At 41.9% G+C, this 13484-nt stretch overlaps 1 protein-coding gene across 8 annotated transcripts in view; it reads left to right on the top strand.

The window, feature by feature from the left end:
• Window positions 1-13484, top strand: part of FBXL2 (F-box and leucine rich repeat protein 2) — a 171963-nt gene that overhangs the window by 10133 nt on the left and 148346 nt on the right. For 5 of the 8 annotated variants that reach the window (XR_013528728.1, XR_004735957.3, XR_013528727.1 and 2 more), the window contains exon 2: window positions 6422-6757. The exons of the other annotated variants lie outside the window; for them this stretch is intronic. The gene's annotated coding sequence lies outside the window, so the exon portion shown is untranslated. The remainder of the gene's footprint in view (window positions 1-6421; window positions 6758-13484) is intronic. 8 annotated transcript variants of the gene reach the window in all.

Below are 13484 nucleotides of genomic sequence, written 5' to 3' on the forward strand. Positions count from 1 at the left end.
TTTACCATAAGTAATCTTAGACAATGAGGTACATCCTTCTGAAAGCGTTCCAGGGATAAACACTCTCCTGCTAGCAAATACCACCAGTTTGCCTACCAGGAGGTCTATCATTAACATGTTTACAAGGAGATTTGACAACATCATCTTTTTTCTTTTTTGATTATGTCTCCCAAGTAATAAATAAAATGAATCACAGAACTGTTGCTTAACCAATTACTGCACTGTGTTTACAATGTGCTGGGACCTCTGTAATCCCAGCACTTTGGGAGTCTGAGGTGGGTGGATCACTTGAGGTCAGGAGTGCGAGACCAGCCTGAACAACATGGTGAAACCCCATCTCTACTAAAAATACAAAAATTAGGCACACGACTAAAAATACATAGTGGCACACGACTATAATACCTGAACTTTGGGAGGCCGAGGCAGGTGGATCACCTCAGGTCAGCAGTCAGAGACCAGCATGGCCAACATGGTGTAACCCTGACTCTACTAAAAATACAAAATATTAGCTGGACGTGGTGGCAGACACCTGTAATCCCAGCTACTCGGGAGGCTGAGGCAGAAGAATTGCTTGAACCTGGAAGGCAGAGGTTGTGTAGTGAGCCAAGATGGCATCACTGCACTCCAGCCTGGGCAATAAGAATGAAACTCCATCTCAAAAAAAAAAAAAAAGAAAGAAAGAAAGGAAGGAAGAAAAGAAAATTAGTAGCTGGGCATGGTGGTGGGCACCTGTAATCCCAGCTACTTGGGAGGCTGAGGCAGGAGAATTGCTTGAACCTGGGAGGTGGAGGTTGGAGTGAATTGAGATCACACCACTGGACTCTAGCCTGGGCAACAGAGTGAGACTCTGTCTCAAAGGAAAAAAAAAAAGCACTCTGTGAGTGTAGTATTATTGTATTATCATCCCCATTTAACAAATAAGGATGTGAGGCTCAGTGCTTACAGTTTCCTCGAAGTCATGACACCGGGTAAAATCTCAAATGGCCTAACCGTGAGTTTTCCTCCCCATTGATAAAGATACCCAAAGATAAAGTCCCCTACTCAAATAACCCTTCTTATCATAGGGGCCAGGCACAGTTTCTGTATAACCCTGTCTCTGCTAACCCTGAGTAGCAGGCTTCAGTTCTCTGTTAGTCTGAGGAATTGTTCAAACAAGTCAATCACACCCTCCCTCAGGAAAGGAGTCACCCCACTCTCTTGTTATTACAAAGCCAATGGCCCATAGCCCCCACTTGTTCACTCTGTTCTCTGTTCCCAAATGCAACCCCTGTGTAGCCCCGCATGGCACGTGGTGTCCTCCTCCCCTAGACTGTGAGCATATGCGCCCAATAAACTGTTGTCAATCTCATCTCGGGTGCCACATGTTCAGTCATCCTCATAACCCTACGGTGGAATCCCTTGCTCACTGATGGGGTGAAGATGAGGCAATCAAAACAATCAGCAAATCTGACTTCCAAGTCCACGTGCTTTGTATTACATTACACTGCTTCCCACAGCTAAAAGTCATGCTCCCTTCACCATCTCCAAAATGTAGACTCAGGAAGACACCCAGACATGAAGCTTGAGATTAATGAGGAATGATACACCTGGGATATTGACCTTCTCCTTGCCTGGGCTCGCAGCAAAATATATCTAGGATTTCTCTAGGGTTGTTACCAGTTACTTGCATCCAGCAAGAAGGCAGAATTACAGCCAGAGTCTCCAAAACCATTCGGAAGAACCAGAAAAATGTCAAAAGGGACATTCCAAAATGACTCTGATGAGGCTGTTTCATTAGCAGTGGACCCTTTCTTTTTTCTTTTTGTCGATCTCCTGACCTTAGGTGATCTGCCCACGTTGGCTTCCCAGACTCTGCTGTTTCAGGTGGTGCATTCTGCTCTCTCAGAAAACTAGGTACACCTAACTGAGGTGCATTTTCTTGGGCTTTCTTTTGCCTTTCTCTGTTCTTTGATTGTCATCCTGACTGTGGCACACAAAGCTGGTGGTTCTGAGCCCTGGTTCCCACCTTTGACTGACTCTTCTGGTCTCCTCAAAATAAAGGGCACAGTCCTTGGCCCAACCTTCCTGGCTTTTGTCGTCCAGCCCCTACTCCTATCACTGACTTCATCTCACAGAGGTTTCTCCCACTCTCCAGACTCCATCTTTCTTCTCTATTTTCAGTTTCTCGAATTTTCTCTGATTTTCAAAGCATTTAGGCCTTTGCACACATGATTCCCTCTGTCTTGTTCGCCTTTCTTCCTCACCCCAGGTCTTTTTTTTTTTTTTAAGTTCTCAGAACTTGGTTTGTTTCTTTTTTTTTTAATTGCATTTTAGGTTTTGGGGTACATGTGAAGAACACGCAAGATTGTTGCATAGGTACACACGTGGCAGCATGATTTGCTGCCTTCCTCCCCTTCACCTATATCTGGCATTTCTCCCCATGCTCTCTCTCCCTTACATGGGACTTGAAATCCAGGAGAGCTTCTTCCTCCTGCTGGAAGTGCTGCTGGATTCCTTTTTCTCCATCCATGTCCATATATAGGTAAGATGCATCTTTTACCTTCAACACCATAATTGATGTTTTACCTTCAACGGTGTAATTGATGTCCGTTTTTTTCATCACGTGACAGGAAGTGTTAAATATGATGTAGGTAGTGTATTTATAGTGATGATGGGAAGCTAAGGGAGGCAGGGACCTTAAAAGGGGGAAGAAATTGGGGGTGGGAGAGAGAAAAGAAGAGGGGACCTTGGGGGAGGAGTGAAGAACAAAAGAAGGTGGCTGAGGAGAATGACAGAGTGGCCAAAAAGAACTGTTAAGAACAGGGAAGGACTAATACTCAGTTTTAACTTGTTTGCATTCACGTGACAAAACTCATCACTTTTCTAAAAGCTTTGATAAAAGGCTATTTTATACGTAAAAGCCTTCCGTGAATTTGGCTTGAGGATTTTGAATGGAAATCAAAAGTACTCCAAAATGAATTTTACATTTGGGTGTACATCATGGTGGAGACAAAGGAACAGCCATTTCCTGAAGAACCAGAAAGATGGTAAGGCATAAACTAGATAACCCAAGTGTTTCAAACATTTTCATTGGGTAGACATTGAACTTTTTGCAGAACTTAATAGATAATTGAGCTAACTCTATTTCAATCTTGCAGAACAGGAAGACCTTACCTGACAATATGCAAATAATAAAACTTGAGTGTGTTTCAAGTGTCAGGGTAGTTATGTTAATGGCAATGGTGGGGTCCACTTCTTAAATAAACCATGTAGCAGGACACCTATTAGCTCACAATTATTAAACTAGTTTTTTAAACATGTAGCAGGTGTTTCCTGTCACGTGATGATAACAAGGATGATCATTACCATCTTGTTATATAAAATTGAAATGTGTTTATCTATTTTTTTTTGAGATGGAGTTTTGCTATTGTTGCCCAGGCTGGAGTACAGTGGTGCAATATCTCTGCTTTCTACAACCTCTGCCTCCCAAGTTTAAGTGATTCTCCTGACTCAGCCTCCCCCGTAGCTGGGATTACAGGTGTAAGCCACCACGCCTGGCTAATTTTTTTGTATTTTTAGTAGAGACGGGGTTTTACCATGTTGGTTGGGCTGGTCTCGAACTCCTGACTTCAGGTGATCCACCCACCTTGGCCTCCCAAAGTGCTGGGATTACAGGCGTGAGCCACTGCACCCAGCTGGAAATACGTTTATCTTTCTCAATTCAGTATTAGCATCATCTCTGGGAAGTCTTTTGTGACTAAATCCAGTCACTCCACTGATAACCATCTCCTCTGTGCCTCTACTGTACCCTCAACAATTGTCTGTCTTAGCAACTGGGGCTCTAATGGAACTGCAGATCTGTCCCTCCCAATAGTCGGAATGTCCTTATGGGCAGAGACCACGTGTGTTCTGTGTTTTGAGTCTCTAGTACCTTGAGAAGTGCTTGGCTCATGGTAGGTCCTCTGTCTATGATGAATTAATCAGATGCCCGATCTGTCAGTTTCACTCATCAAAGGACCCCAACGAGAGAGCAAGGATCATGGCAATGCTGTCATTAAAATGAGGAACTTGCCAAGAGATCGCATGGGTCTGAGCATCCTCTTTTTAGGACAATGACTCTGCCCTTCATGTTTTTCTATCCTGGTGGCTACTCTAGTGCCTAGCACATAGTAAGCATTTATTTGATTATGCTTTGCTGAATGGAAAGATGAATAAGTGAGGCTCAGCAGTAACATACACCAGCCTGTGTAGAATTTCAAAAGCTGATGGATCTGTAGGCGTCTCACAAATCATCTGCTACCAGCCTGAAGCCCCTAAAGTAACTGAAAAATCGCTGCACAATGAAGCATTTTCCATGCAGGCTGCCTTCGGGGCTGTGGAGGTGGTGGCTGCTCCTGAGTAAACACAGGCTGCACTGAAGAGCCATTGTGGGCACTGGTAGTTCTTCTAAGTCCCTCTGGGGTCTGAAGTTCAGCCAGAGCCAAGTCCCTGCCACGCCCCCACACAACCTCCAACTTATCCTTCCCTTCTTCATCTTCTTTCTTTTTTAATTAACTAAAAGAAAAATAACCAGGGTGTAGCAGTTAGCAGTGGGCTGCCAATGATAGAAAATTTTCTTTTGTTTACTCAGAGTGTTTGCACCTGATCTACTGAAAAACGGTAATGAGCCCTCAGAAAGCAATTCAGATGCCCTGGCCCCAAAGGAAGACAGGCTTTGAACTTGGTGGGAAGGTGTCCAGTGTCCAGGGCAGCAAGGAGTGGGGCGGTGGTGTCCCTCCTCAGGATGAGTCTCATTCCCAGCAGGTGTTGTCCACAGGCTGCTTCTGTGCTGGCATTCCCAGGACCCTGGGAAGTCTCCAGTGCTCCAGTCTTCCAAATATCTCCTGTCAGTCCTAGTTTGAATCCTGTTGCTTTCTTTGTTCCTTGTTGAAATACAAATGCCACTGAGAAGGACAAACCTAGAAAGGAGTCAGATGAACTGAGTTTAATTCTGGATTTTGCAACTTAACCTTTGGAAATGTGAACACAACAATTTACATCTCTGGGTCTCAGTTGTTTTACCCATAAAATAGAATTGATTATGCCATGTGACATATAGGATTTTTGAAGTTGGAATTACTTTGTAAATTAAAAAAAAACTTTCTATGAATAAAATATTATCTGTAATAATTTCTACATGCATGGTACCTTAACACATTGCAACACTGTGTCTCTCTATAAACTGCTTGAAAGCAAGGACTGTGTTTTATTTTGTATTCATAGCAACTAGCTCAGTACAGGGTGAAGGATAAATAAATAAATAAAGGCTAGACGAATTGACCAGGGCTAGTTTAAAGCAGCAGGAAGTTTAAGTGTACTCTAACCTTCTATCAGGCCTAACATTAAGATCTTCGCTTCTTTAAAGATCACAGGGTAACCACTGAACTATATCTCTGTGCTCTGGGAAAGCAGGGCAAACTGACCATCTCCACTGAATTCCCTGTGGAACTCTGAGCCGTTAAACACGATGACTGCTATTCCGGGAACTCTTCATCCCAGATCTCCCCGAGATAGTCCGTAGGTTACTATAGGTTGAGTATCCCTTATTCAAAATGCTTCGGCCCAGATGTTTTAGAGTTCAGATCTTTTCAGATTTGGGAATATTTGCATTATACCAACTGAACCTCATGAATCTGAAGATCCAAAATCTGAAATGCTCTGATGAGCGTTTCCTTTCAGCATCATGTCTGCGCTCAAAAAGGTGTGAATTTTGGAGCATTTCAAATTTTGGATTTTTGGATTTGGGATGCACAACTTGTGGACAATCTTATTGTGCTCTTTGGTATAGATGAGTTTGTGAGGCTACACACCAAATCTTTGTTTCCAGAAGAATATTTATTATGCACAAGGGACATGGTGAGACAGCAGGAAAAACGTAATGATATGACATGTAAAAATCACTCATCTGAGCCCGTATACTGATTTGGCTTTTTTTACTGAAGCTCAGCAAAGGCACAGATTTTTAAAAATTTACTTCGAGGTCCGGCGCGGTAGCTCATGTCTGTAATTCTGGCACTTTGGGAGGCTGAGGCGGGCAGATCACCTGAGGTCAGGAGTTTGAGACCAGATTGGCCAACATGGTGAAACCTTGTCTCTACTAACAATACAAAAATTAGCTAGGCATGGTGGCAGGCACCTATAATCCCAGCTACTCAGGAGGCTGAGGCAGGAGGATCGCCTGAACCCAAGAGGCGGAGTTTGCAGTGAGCTGAGATTGCGCCACTGCCCTCCAGCCTGGGCAACAGAGCGAGACTCCATCTCAAAAAAAGTAAAAAATAAAATAAAATAAAATGTACTTTGAGAAATAATGTGGACCCAACACTAGGGCCGTCAGAAATTGAATTCTATCATCATCAACTTACTGTTGGGGTAATCATTCTTTTGCCCTCCGTTTCTTGTTCAGTAAAATCCAGCAAGTGGAGAGATGACTTCTAAGGAGATTTCGATTATTCTGTGTGGGTGCAAAGCACAGCTGTTTTCTGTGTTTAGAATGCCTCCTACTGACCATGCTGGAGTTTCCGCTCCCTCTCCAAAATTTGTCGGAGTATGGGACCAAATCTGGACCATGCGAGACAGAGTTGGCACAGTATTACTTTGGGCCTGTCACACAAGTTCATCTGGAGGAGCAAAGAGCTGCCCAGAGCTGAGAAAAGAGCTGCACAGGATCCCCAAACAAAGATGCATCCACAAGACACATGGGATACCAAGTTGGTGAGGAGAAGACTCGTGCCAAGCAAAGGTATGCATTTTGCTTTAAGTTTTTTCTCTTTTCATTAAAACAATTTTTTTTTTTTTTGTAGAGATGAGGATACACTATGTTGTCCAGGCTGGTGTCAAACTCCTGGTTTCAAGCAGACTTCCTGACTTGGTCTCCCCAAAGTGCTGGGATTATAGGCATGAATCACTATACCCAGCCCACATTTTGATTATTAAGTGTCTAGTGCCAATTTCAGAAACAAAACTGTGTTTGTAACTTAAAGTAGCAATGAGACCGTTACCTATTAAAGAGGAAAAAAGCCATGGATCCACCACAGGTAGGGGGACAGGGACAATGACTGTATTAAATAATATTTAGGCTGGGCATGGTGGCTCACACCTATAATCCCAGCACTTTGGGAGGCTGAGGTGGGCGGATCACCTGAGGTCAGGAGTCTGAGACCAGCCTGGCCAACATGGTGAAACCCCATCTCTACTAAAAATACAAAAATTAGCTAGGTGTGGTGGTACACACCTGTAATCCCTGTTACTCAGGAGGCGAGGCAGGGGAATTGCTCAAACCTGGGAGATAGAGGTTGCAGTGAGCCAAGATCGCGCCACTGCACACCAGCCTGGGTGACAAGAGCGAGACTTCATCTCAATAATAATAATAATATTCAAAGAAACGGTGGGAGATAAAAAGGAACTTCTGCCTTGATCACAATCCATGTATCACTCTTATTCAACATACCAACTTATATACTCTAAACATTTTTATATTCATTTGAAACCTCAGTTTATTGTCTGAAGATATATATATCAGATTGTGTAAAAATACTTTCCTCTTTTAATATTATGCACTGGAGGTTCAAAAACCACTCACTACTGAGTTAACACACTAACAATGATTAGGTTAAGTAATTTATAAAATGTAAGATATACACATTATAGAACTATACACATGACCATTTTCTAGGCACTTGACTGGAATTGACTTGGTCCCAGATAGGTAATGAAGAAGGGAGATAAAAAGATTTTGTGTTTCTCCTCTGTTCCCTACAGTGGGTAACAAAATGCTTAAGAGGGAAACATGTGGGGTTTGCCACTCAGTAGTAGTATGACCAAGAGCAAATCGCTTAGCTGTCATTCATTCATTTTGTGCAATAAACAAGTGATGGTGAAATAAGAAGTTGGGAAGTAGTCTCAAGGAACATTCGGGTTTAAGGAGGTTGGCAGCCACAGCCTAGGGATGAAGCTAGGCTGGACTCCAGAGAAGCCCACCAGAGCACCTGGGAGGTACTGCAGGGCATATAGCCCTGAGGACCCCACTGGAGATTCAATCGGGCTCTTTAATGCCCGATTAAACCCTGCAGAAGGGTATTATACAAGTCTCCCCTGCTCTGGGAAGAATTGTACTAGCTGCATCTTGTAGTGCTAGGTCTGGCATCTGCTATCTTTTAAAAAATTATTATTATTTTATTTTTGAGATGGAGTTTTGCTCTTGTTGCCCAGGCTGGAGTGCAGTGGCACAATCTCTGCTCACCACAACCTCTGCCTCCCAGGTTTAAGCGATTCTCCTGCAGCCTCCCAAGAAGCTGGGATAACAGGCATGTGCCACCATGCCCGGGCAATTTTGTATTTTCAGTAGAGATGGGGTTTCTCCATGTTGGTCAGGCTGGTCTCAAACTCCCAACCCCAGGTGATCCACCTGCCTCAGCCTCCCAACGTGCTGGGATTACAGGCATGAGCCACCATGCCCAACCCCAGAATCTGCAATCTTAGTCCCTGTTTACTTTTATGCCATCCATAAACAGTGGCTAAGCTTGCTTTAATTTATTACAAAGGGTAGGAATAGCCTTGAGAGAATAATTAGAAGCCCACTGTTTTTCATTACATTTTAAGACAGCGTATTTTCCCGTCTACTGACTTTTAAGAGGGCCCTGCCAGACGGTCTCTGTGAGAGTAAATGAGCAAATAAAAAGATTGCTTTGTAGCTATTTGGACTTGGTGTTTAAGGGCTTTTATCTTCCTTCACATAAAAAAAATAAACAAACTCTAACTTCAGTTACTCCAGGTTCCGCAAAAATGTACAACGTGTGCCTACAGAAGCAAAGGGAGAAAAGGATGGAAAGAATGACTTAGGAGTCAGAGGAAATGATTGCTACCAGTGAACAGAGGGCACTTTATGGATTCATTAGGCAATGATATTGACAAATTATTGGGAAAAATGGAGAAGCAGTAGGATCTTTTGAAATGCCATAGGGGGGAAATCTACTATAAACATAGCATGTTGAAAAATAATCCCAAAATGCCAAAGAAATTGTCTGGGAAAATGATGGACTTTTCCCCAAAGTTCTGTTCTTACTCCAAAATGTCCTTTTCACCTATATAAAAGCTTTAACCACCAACCCTATCGAAAACCAGAGATATCCACGACTTTAAGTTTGATGGGTAAAGTTGTGTTTTTAGGTTTTTCTTTACCTTTCCTTCTTTCTTTTTTTTTTTTTGAGACAGAGTTTCGCTCTTGTTACCCAGGCTGGAGTGCAATGGCACCATCTCGGCTCACCACAACCTCCACCTCCTGGGTTCAGGCAATTTTCCTGCCTTAGCCTCCTGAGTAGCTGGAATTACAGGCATGCACCACCATGCCCAGCTAATTTTTTGTATCTTTAGTAGAGACGGGGTTTCATCATGTTGACCAGGATGGTCTCAATCTTTTGACCTCGTGATCTACCCGCCTCGGCCTCCCAAAATGCTGGGATTACAGGCTTGAGCCACCGCGCCCAGCCTCTTTTTTTTTTTTGACATGAGGTCCGACTGTGTCACCCAGGCTGAAGTACATTGACATAATCATAGCTCACTGCAGCCTTGAACTCCTGGGCTCAAGCAATCTTCCCACCTCAGCCTGCCAAGTAGCCGGGACTACAGATGTGTGCTGCCATGCCTAGCTTTTTTTGTTGTTGGTTATTTTTGTTTGTTTGGTTTTGGTTTTTTTTCTTTGTAGAGACAGAGTCTTACTGTGCTGCTTAGGCTGGTCCCAAACTCCTGGGCTCAAGCCATCTTCCTGCCTCAGCCTCCCAAAGTTCTGGAATTGTAAGCATGAGTCACCATGCCGGGCCTAAAGTTTATAAAAGAGTGAGATAGATCTATATATTATAATTTTCTAGAAGTCCAACACATATTGTTGAAAAAATAAAGAAATTCACTGAGTATACATTATGATACTATTCATGTAAAAAACAAAATACACTCTAGATAATACTACATAGTATCTATTTACCTATCTATTTACTATGTTACTGCTCCTTCATGCCTTTAAGTAGATGTTTTCCAAACCTTTTTAATCCTTTTTTTTTTTTTTGAGACCGAGATTTACTCTTGTTACCCAGACTGGAGTGCAATGGCATGATCTTGGCACACCACAACCTCTGCCTCCTGAGTTCAGGCAATTCTCTTGCCTCAGCCTCCTGAGTAGCTGGGATTACAGGCACGTGCCACCATGCCCAGCTAATTTTTTGTATTTTTAGTAGAGACGGGGTTTCACCGTGTTGACCAGGATGGTCTCGATCTCTTGACCTCGTGATCCACCCTCCTCAGCCTCCCAAAGTGCTGGAATTACAGGCTTGAACCACCGCGCCCAGCCTTTAATCCATTTTTTATGCTTATATAACTATCTATAGATCTCTAATATCATCTATATCTTTTTTTCTTTTCTGAGACAGGGTCTCACTCTGTTGCCCAGGCTGGAGTGCAGTGACATGATCTCAGCTCACTGCAACCTCCACCTCCTGGGTTCAAGCAATTCTCCTGCCTTAGCCTCCTGAGTGATTGGGATTACAGGCATGTGCCACTATACCCAGCTGATTTTTGTATTTTTAATGAACATGGGGTTTCACCATGTTGGCCAGCCTGATCTCGAACTCCTGACCTCAGGTCATCCACTCATCTCGGCCTCCCAAAGTGCTGGGATTACAAGTCTGAGCCACCATACCTGGCCAATATATCTACTAATTATCTACAGATAACTGTATCTATATATGTGAGAATAGATAGAAAAGGTTTCAAGGTTTCTACTTCTGGTAGGGGTAGAAATGCATCTACTTACAAGCATCTATTTAAAGGCATCAAGGAGCTATTAACATAATGAACAATTATTAGGCTAGGATCCAAGGAAGGGTAAGGGTTCAGAGAGATGATTCCAGTGTTTGGGATCTCTTTTTTCCTTTGGGAATTATTTCACCATTTACGAGGGACTGCTGAGAGCACAAGAAACTGGAAGTTTCTTTTGATAGTCTTGTTAGGCTAAAAGAACAGGAAAATGACAAGGTTAAATGAATAGTCTAAACACATTAGCTAAAGACAGAAATTTCCAGATGGATAAAAAGTCAAGAACCAATTAGGACAGAAATTTCCAGATGGATAAAAAGTCAAGAACCAATTATATGTTGTCTATGAGAACTAAGTTTAAATAGAAAAACATAGATGGGTTAAAAGTAAAAGGAGGGAGAGAGTCTTGCCATGTAAACGCTAGACAAACAAAAAACAGGACCGTAGCTGCAAAGGAATACCTCAGAGATGCTGCAGGTTCACTTCCACACGAAGGCAAGAAAACATATATCACAATAAAGCAGGCCACATACATTTTTACATTTCTCAGTGCATTTAAAAGTTATATATACACTATACTGTAGCCTATTAGGTGTGCAATAGCATTATGTCTAAAAAATGCACAGACTTTGATTAAAAATAAAAGGCTAACAACCCTCTGACTCTTCAGTGAGTTGTGATCATTTTGATGGTGGAGGGTCTTGCCTTGGTGTTGGTAGCTGCTGACTCGGGGTAGTTGTTGCTGAAGTTTAGGGTGGCTGTGGCAATTCCTTAAAATCAGGCAACAGTGAAGTTTGTCACATCGATTGACTTCCTTTCACAAAAGATATCTCTGTAACATGTAATGATGTTTGATAGTATTTTATCCACTAGAACTTCTTTGAAAATTGAAGTGAATACCCACTGAAAACTGAAAATGAAAAAGCAATGGAGAAAAGCAATAAAAACAAAAGCTGGATCTTTGAGAAGATCAATAAAATTGATAAGCCTTTAGCAATACTGATGAGTTAAAAAAAAAAAAAAGGAAGACAAATTGTCAATAACGAGAATGAGAAGAGTGATGTTACTACAATTTCCACAGATGTTAAAAGGATGATAGGGCCATGCATGGTGGCTTACACCTGGAGTCCCAACATTTTGGGATGCCAAGGCGGGTGGATTGCTCGAGCCCAGAGATCCTAGATCAGACTAAGCCATATGACAATACCCCGTCTCTGTGGGGGAAAAAAAGTGAGCAAGGTGTGTTGGACTGAGCCTGTAGTCCCAGCTACTTGAAAGGCTAAAGTGGGAGGATCACTTGAGACTAGGAGGTTGAGGCTGCAGTGAACTCAGATCACACCACTGTACTCCAGCCTGGGTGAGGAAATAAGACCTTGTCTCAAAAAAAAGGTGGGGAGGATCACAGAATATTATAAACAACTTATTAAATAATTCCAGCAAATTTGAGAATTTATATGAAATAGACAAATTCCTTGAAAGACATAAACTACCAAAGCTCCCTCAAGAAGAAACAGAAAATCTAAATAGCCATATATCTAAGTTTTAAAATTGAACTTATAATTAAAAACCTTCCCACAAAGAAAATTGTTGGGCCAAATGTCTTCACTGTTAAAATGAATTAATTTCATGACAACAACCTTTTCCTAGCAGTCAAACCAGACAAAAGCAGCACACAAAAGTAAAATCGCAAATCCATATCAGTCATGAACATAGGTGCAGAAATCCTCAATAACAAATTAAAAGGTTCTCAGAATGAAACCTTTTAATATTGAATTATTCAAACATATTGAATCAGGTAAATATGTAAAAAGGATAATACACCATCACTAAGTGGAGTTCATCCAAGGAATTGATTCAACATTTGAAATACTTCATTCAACTTTCAACATTTGAAAATCAATCAATGTAATTCACCATAATATCAGACTAAAGATGAAAAAACCTCATGATAATCTCAACAGATGTATAAAAAGCAGTGGACAAAATTCAAAATATATTCAGTATGAAATAAAACAAACACATAAAAGCCTCTCAGCAAATTAGAAATAAAAGAGAAGCTCTGGGCTGGGAATGGTGCTTACACCTGAAATCCTAGCACTTTGGGAGGCTCTGCCTCCTGGGTTCAAGTGATTCTCCTGCCTTAGTCCGCTGAGTAGGTGGGATTACAGCCGCCTGCCATCACACTCAGCTAATTTCTGTATTTTTAGTAGAGACGGGGTTTCACCATGTTGGCCAGGCTGGTCTTGAACTCTTGACCTCAGGTGATCCACCTGCCTTGGCCTCCCAAAGTGCTGGGATTACAGGCATGCACCGCTGCACCCAGCCTTCATTTGCATTTTCCTGATGATTAATGATTCTGAGTATCTTTTCATGTTCTTATTGGCTATTTATGTATCTTTCTTAGAGAAATGACTATTCAGAGCCTTTGCTAATTTTTAAATTGACGTATTTTTCTTTTATTATTGAGTTGTAAATATTCTTTATACATTCTAGATACAAGTCCCTTATCAAATATATGATTTGCAAAAAATTTCTCCCATTCTGTGGGCTGTCTTTTCTCTTTCTTGATTGTGTCTTTTGATACACAAACGTTTTACATTTTGATGAAGCCTCATGTGTCTATTTTTTTTTCTTTGGTTGCTTGTGCTTTTAGTGGCATATCT

The sequence above is a fragment of the Callithrix jacchus genome, chromosome 17, assembly GCF_049354715.1.
Source record: "Callithrix jacchus isolate 240 chromosome 17, calJac240_pri, whole genome shotgun sequence".
In the NCBI taxonomy this organism is placed as follows: Eukaryota; Metazoa; Chordata; class Mammalia; order Primates; family Cebidae; genus Callithrix; species Callithrix jacchus.